Source organism: Sphaerodactylus townsendi, linkage group LG04 (genome assembly GCF_021028975.2).
Source record: "Sphaerodactylus townsendi isolate TG3544 linkage group LG04, MPM_Stown_v2.3, whole genome shotgun sequence".
Classification (NCBI taxonomy): domain Eukaryota; kingdom Metazoa; phylum Chordata; class Lepidosauria; order Squamata; family Sphaerodactylidae; genus Sphaerodactylus; species Sphaerodactylus townsendi.
In genome coordinates, this window is record NC_059428.1 from 9,662,197 (window position 1) to 9,669,713 (window position 7,517).

A 7,517-nucleotide genomic window follows, 5' to 3' on the forward strand; every position below is an offset into this window, starting at 1 on the left:
CACCCCATTCAATTGTGATACTTAGAATGTCGGCTGCTTAGAATGCTACAGAAAACACTTAAGCACGACCAAAAAGCTTTCATCAATCATGGGAGCAACAACCTCAAACAAAATCTGAAAAAATATATAATCTGTCCTCTCCCAAACATCTACTGAGGTGCAAAAAAATGCCCAAAGTGAGTGGTATATCAGCAGAGCTGTAGCAAGGGGGAACTGTACCCGGGGCACGTGTGCGCCCCCACTCGCAACGCCCCCGCCACGTCCCCGAAACGCCAGTGCACACCTGGTGCATCACGCCCCCCGTGTCCCCTTGGAGCTACGCCACTGTATATCAGTACAAATCTGGTCTCGCCACTATAACGTCTTATAGCAGTCTGAACTGGAACCTGGAGGGAATACAGAAAGCAATATCGTTTTCCCATCTAAAAGAAACAAATAGGGAGGAGCGGTGGGGTGGTATCAGAACCTCCGCTTGTATGCAGAAGGCTCCAGGTTCAATCCTGGATGTCTCCAGTTAAAAAAAAAACCCCATGCAGCAGGTGATGTGAAAGACCTCTACCTGAGACCCTGGAGAGCGGCTGCCAGTCTGAGCAGACAATACTGACACTGATGGATCCAATATAAGGCATCGTCACCTTAAGGGAAGGGACTGCAGCTCTGCTTTGCATGCAGAAGTTCCCAGCATCTCCATCATTAAGAGGATGAGGTCACAGATAATGTAAAATGCCTCCACTTGAGACCCTGAAGAGTAGCTGCCGGTCTGAGTAGACAATTTGAACTTTGAACGACCGATGGTGGATTCAACATGAGGCTGCTTCATGTGTATTCTGTGTGTGCGTATGTGCACGTGCGCAAGCAATTCCCCCAAACCTAGCCTAATCCAGTGGTGGCGAACCTTTGGCACTCCAGATGTTATGGACTACATTTCCCATCAGCCCCTGCCAGCATGGCCAATTGGCCATGCTGGAAGGGGCTGATGGGAACTGTAGTCCATAACATCTGGAGTGCCAAAGGTTCGCCACCAAGGCCCTAATCTATGCCTGCAGGAGAATGCGGAGGTAAAAATGGGATATATTGCTTTTATAACTTTATTTTATAATTTGTATTGCTTTTATAATCTCTATATATTTTTATACACATGTAAGCCGCCTCAAGTCCCTTGGGAGATTGGCGGAATGGAAGTGTATAATATGAATGAATGAATGAATAAATAATAAACCACTTCATGTGCCAGTAGGTAGAAGCACAGTATTACTGCTCCCCCTGCCCCGTCCAAAAACTTCTTGCAAATATTACTTGACCAAGGAGAAAAAGTGTAAACTGGAAACCTTATTCTAGGGTAAACAGAACACAGATCTTGTTCACACCCATGCGGACACAATTATGTCCGTCACCGAGGCCAGTGGTCGCTTAGTCCCAGTAAGAGAAGAATTGCCTTAGAGGCAATTGTGGGTACCAGCCTCAAGGCAGAAGAAGCGTTTAGAAGAATTTGGACTTATACCCCACTTTTCTTTCCTGTAAGGAGACTCAAGGCAAACAAACTCCTTTCCCTTCCTCTCCCCACAACAGACGCCTTGTGAGGTACGTGGGGCTGAGAGAGTCCTGAGCGACTGGCCCAGCAGGAATGTAGGAGTGCGGAAACACATCTGGTTCACCAGATAAGCCTCTGCCACTCAGGTGGAGGAGTGGGGAATCAAACCCGGTTCTCCAGATTAGAATCCACCTCCTCTTAACCACCACACCACGCTGGCTCTCAAGTCACTGGAGTTCTCCTGGAATTACGACTGACTTCCAGATGTTTGATGCTGGAGGCATGCAAAGATTGTGCCAATGCGAACATATAGATTTTACGGGACCTCATCACGCATGTAAGTAAGTCATGTGTCCAGACAGCCAATAGCCACACAACTGTGCCAGGATTTACTTATTTCATTTATACCTCAGCCTTCTTCCAACAGAGACCTCAAATGGCTAACGTCTTTTTTCCTCTTCTGCATTTTAACTTCACAAGAGTCTTGCGAGGTAGGCTAAGCTGAGCAGATGTGACTGACCTGAGGTTCAATTTAGCTATTTTCCGTTTAAGGCTTTGGTGCAGGTGAAGTGCTAGACCAGGGGTCTGCAACCCGCGGCTCTGGAGCCGCATGCGGCTCTTTCAGCCTTATACTGAGGCTCCACATGGTCTGGAGGTCGGAGGGTAGCCTGGGCGTGTCCCTCCAGCCGTTCAGAGCAGCACTGGAAGGAAAGGTGAGTGCAGGGGCCGAACCGGAGGCAGCTCTGTGTGTGAGTACGCTGCTTTTCGTGTCCCCATCACTCACCTCTCCTTCCAGCGCTGCTCTGGAGGGTTGGAGGGACATGCCCACGCTGCCCTCCGACCCCTGGAGGTCAAAGGGTAGCGTGGGCGTGTCCCTCCAGAGCAGCCGCCATCCCCCTTCTGCCATCCCACCCTCTGCCCTACAGAGCAGGGGCTTCCCTGCCCGGCTCTGCTGCCTCCCACAGTGCAAGAGGCGGCAGCACCGGGCAGGCCGCAGATGCCATTCCCCCCTCTGCCCCATGGAGCAGGCAGCTGTCTGCTCTGTTGGGCAGAGGGGGTTTCCTTGCCCGGGGCCGCTGCCTTCCACAGCACGAGAAGCAACGGCACCGGGCAGGCCACAGACGCCATCCCCCCTCTGCCCGCCTGCTCCATCGGGCAGAGAAGGTTTCCCTGCCTGGCGCCTCTGCCTCCCAGCGCTGGAAAGAAAGGTGAGTGGAGGGACCAAACCCGAGGTGGCTCTGCAGAGCCGCCTCTCCGGCTCGGTAGATCTTCGGGGCCATGGGAGATGGGTCCAAATGGCTCTTTGGGTGGTAAAGGTTGCCTACCCCTGTGCTAGACAGATCAATTCAAGGCGGATTACAGAATGCAAATCCTACAATTAATAGGATGGGACACCTAAGAAGCATTCCTAAAAATTAAAATTCAGCTGCATATAAATACACAAAGTTGTTTTTTTACTGAGTGAGACCCCTGGTATATCGAGGTGAGTCTTACCTATTCTGGCTGGCAGCTGCTGCTCCGGGATCTCTAATCTTTAGAGCCAGTGTGATGTAGTGGTTAAGAGCAGGTGCGCTCTAATCTGGAGAATCAGGTGATTTCCCGCTCTACCACTTGAGCTGTGGAGGCTAATCTGGGGGACCAGATTAGCTTGTGCACTCCAACACTTGGGCTAGTTACAGTTCTTCAGAGCTCTCTCAGCCCCACCACTTCACAGGGGGTTTGTTGTGGGGGGGGGGGGGGAGGAGATTGTCAGCCCCTTTGAGAAAGGGAAGGATATAAATCCAAACTCCTCTTCTTCTAACTGGAAATATTACAGGGACAACTGGATAAAAAGTGGACGATCCACCCAAAGCCATGTCCCCATCCCCGGTTATTAATTGGGGGGGCTATGAACACCCCCTTCCCTCCACTGCCACCCGGTCGAACAGATATCCACTTCCTTCTACCGTATCAGACCCTCGATTGCCAACTCAGACTGGCCGCAGGTCCCCAGAGCTCTTTCAGGTAGAGTCCTTTCTCATCACCTGCTACCGGGTCCTTTTCGAGGGCAGCCGGGGGGGATCGAACCCGGGATCTTCCACACGCAACACACAGGCTTCCCCACCCTGCCGCAGCTCTCCCCCCAAAGCAACAGTACTGTCCCCTCCCGGCCTTGGGATCGGGCGCCATATATTATTGCTGCTGCTGCTGTGTTCTATGGTTATAGATTTGTCAATTGTTTTAAATTACCTTAGTTTTTATGTGTAAATGTTATGAGAGCAGCAGTGGCGTAGTGGCTAAGAGCAGTGGCTAAGAGCAGCTGCACTCTGATCTGGAGGAACCGGGTTTGATTCCCAGCTCTGCCGCTTGAGTTGTGGAGGCTTATCTGGGGAATTCAGATTAGCCTGCACACTCCCACACACGCCAGCTGGGTGACCTTGGGCTAGTCACAGCTTCTCGGAGCTCTCTCAGCCCCACCCACCTCACAGGGTGTTTGTTGTGAGGGGGGAAGGGCAAGGAGATTGTCAGCCCCTTTGAGTCTCCTGCAGGAGAGAAAGGGGAGATATAAATCCAAACTCTTCTTCTTCTTCTAAAATGTTGTTTTTAGCCTGCTGTGTTTAATGTTATTATGTATTGTTGTTGCAGGCCTGCTGTACGCCGCCCAGAGCCCTTCGGGATAGGCGGCTTTAAATAAATAAATAAATAAATAAATAAATAAATAAATAAATAAATAAATAAATAAATAAATAAAAACCTTACACTGAGTTGAAGGCACTGCCTACTCAGCTGCTCTCCGAAGCCTGGAGCAGAGTGGTTTTCTGCACCACCTACCAGCAGATCCTTTACAACCGAGGGGGACAGAGTTGGGGACCCTCTCCCACTGAGCACCAGCCCCCCCCCCCCATCTGCTCCGGGGCCGACCCACCTTTGCCCTCCTCCACGTGGGAAAGGAGCTCCCCGGTTCTCCCAGGCGCTGCACTGCCACCCGAGGCCGCTAGAGGGCGCCGCCAAAGGGACAGTCCCCTCCGGCACCTGCAGCTGCCGGTCCGGCAAGCGATCGAGCCGGACCGGGCGCCCCCCCCCCCCTTCCCCCCCCGGCCGCCCCGGAGTCTTGCGAGGTGATTCACGCTCGGGACTGGCTTTGCAAACCGCCCCCCCCCCTCGTCCCCCCGCCCGGTGCACCTGCCTCAATCTAAACCCGAATCCACCCCAGCCGCTCCTCGATCCGGATTCCAGCTCGGCGCGATCCGGTTTGCGCCTCCTCCGCTTCGGCGGCCCGGAGCAGACCGGCCGGGCTTGCAGACGTGGAGGGCGCCCGAAGTGTCCGGCTTAAGGGCCGGGTGGACGCCCGGGGTGCGGCCACTCCCGAGGTCCGGCGGGCGAGCGAGTCGACCCACTGGTCCCGGCGGGGCTCCTCGGACCGACCCCTCCCCATCCAAACAAGCAAACTGGGAAAAAGGGGGGGGGGGACAGAAGATGGTCCAAATGCCGCCCCCCCCCCCCTTTGTGGGCCCAGCCTGGGTCTTGTGTCCAAACGGCGCTATTAATAGTAAGCAATTCGCCGGGGGTGGGGGGGGAGAGCGGAGTAGAGAGAGAGAGAAAGAGAGGAAAAACACGCGGCGGGGATCTATCGATCCACTGGCTTTTGTATCAAGCGAGCCAGAGAGATCCGATGACAACTAACCCCCCCCCCTCCCCCCTCCCCGTCCAAGCCAGCTCACCGCCAGGTAACCTTCAACTAAGGGCAAGCTATGGGGCGGGGTGGGGTGTGTAGACAATGTGTGTGTGTGGGGGGGGGGGCGCAAAGAGGCGATGCCCCTCTCGGATCGCCGGGGCCATGGCGCACGCGGTGCCCCCCCCCCCCGGGAACGCCTTGCCACCCTGGACTGTAATAACACAGTTAATAATAATAATAATTAATAATAACAATTAATAGGCTGAGCTGTCCGACTTACGTATTGGATCGCCGGGGCAGTTAGGCACGGGGTGTGTCTCTCCCCCCCCCCCCCATTCCCCCAAGCTTCGGCACCGCGGACTCTAAGAATACAACGAGTAATAGCAATTAATATTATGAAATAATATTAATTAATAATTAACAACAGCCATTAACACGGCCGCCGGACTGACGCCCGCCCTTCTCGGATCGCCGCGGCAATGGTCGCCCCGCACGCGTTGGCCCCCCCGGACCACAATCACGTGGCTATTAATAATAATAGCAGCAAAGAATTAAGGAATCGGCGGCCGGACTTACGTATCTGCGTAACTTCTTCTCCGGGGGGGACTTGCGCAGCCAGCCCGAGCAGACCACCTCGCCGCCGCCGCCGCCGCCGCTCATGCTGGGAGGGGGCCCGGCCGGCCGGGCGCCTTCCTCCTCCTCCTCCTCCTCCTCTTCCTCGGCCGCCGCCCGGTCAGCTTCCCGCTGGCCATTCAGGGCCCCCCGGGCCGCCTCCCCTGCCCGCGGCCGGCCATCCGGGCTCACAGAAGCGGGTCTGTCTCGGCCACACAACTCGCTCTTGTCTCCGGCGGGGGGGAAGGAAGAGTCCTCCTCCTCCTCCTCCTCCTCCCGAGGAAGGCCGCCCGCCGGCCCTTTCTTTTGCACCGGGAGCGGCACTTCCCGAGCGCTGCTGCACAAAAGTGCTCCGAGCCAGCGAGCAGGAAACTAGTGCGCCTCTTCGCAACACAAACACGCGCGCGCGCAGGCTCCCTCCCCCCCCCCCCCCCCCGCACTCACTCACACACACACACACGCACACACCCCTCTTTGGCACACAAACGCACACCACGCCTCCTTCGCCCGCTTGTAAAAGCGCAACCGGGCAGAGCGGCTTCTTTGGGAAATAAACACCATTAAAAAGAAGTAGGTCGTTGAACTTCAAGCCTGGAGCCAGATTTATTTATTTGGGGGGGGGGGGGTGTTGTTTTGCTGAAGGGGGCAGTTTAGCCCAGTAGGAAGCAGCCCGGTGTGGGTCTCTCTCCAGGCCAGGCTGGGCCCCCCTAGGTGGTGGGGCGATGCACTAGGGGTCCCTGTGCATCCCCCGCCCCACACACACTGGTTGCATGCATGACTTCAGCACAGCAGGGCTCAGGGGGTTAATTCCAGGTTTACTAGAGAGGTGTGTGGCCCAGTTCTTATTTACTCGAAAGTAAGTCCTGCTGAAGCCCATGGGACTTACTCCCCAGTCTTACATGCACAAGTTGAACAATTTGGGAATTAGGGTGTTGTGGGGTTTCCGGGCTGTAGGGCCGTGTTCCAGTAGCATTTTCTCCAGACGTTTTGCCCGCATCTCTCAGAAGATGCCAGCCACAGATGCAGGTGAAACGTCAGGAGAAAATACTACCAGAACACGGCCCTACAACCCGGAAAACCCACAACCCCCTAGGCAGGGGTCTGCAACCTGCGGCTCTCCAGATGTGCATGGACTGCAATTCCCATCAGCCCCTGCCAGCATGGCCAATTGGCCATACTAGCAGGGGCTGATGGGCATTGTAGTCCGTGAACATCCGGAGAGCCGCAGGTTGCAGTCCCCTGCATAATTCCAGCCATGAAAGCCTTCAGCAATAATTTGGGAATTTGTCGTGGGGGGTTTCCACAGCCAGAACCGACCGGCCGTGGTGGGTTTTCCAGGCCGCGTGGCTGTGGTCTGGTGGCTTTTGCTCCCGACGTTCCGCCTGCACCTGTGGCTGGCATGATCAAAGGCACAATCTCCAAAGGCAGGTGAGTACACGGTAGGACATTCGGCAGTGAGCGAAAACTTGGCACAGCCAAAAGAAGTCCGACTTGATTGTTGCAGGAACAGGTGTACATATGACTCACTGACCTGCGCTGAGAATACCACGCCTTTGAAGATTTTCGAAGCCAGAATATATCCGGAAGCCGGTCTGTTGTGTCGGGTTTCTGATATTCAATAATTAAAGCCAAAAAATATTCTATTGACCACCTGAGTAATCGGTGATGGTTTAACTTTGTGCCGATGCACCTGGCCTCTGGGTTTATTTGCAATCCCAG

The 7,517-nt window shown here is 54.8% G+C and overlaps 1 pseudogene; it reads right to left on the reverse strand.

The window, feature by feature from the left end:
• LOC125431248 overlaps positions 1 to 6,157 on the reverse strand; it is a 196,203-nt pseudogene extending 190,046 nt beyond the window's left edge.
• Positions 6,158 to 7,517: the final 1,360 nt, after the last annotated feature.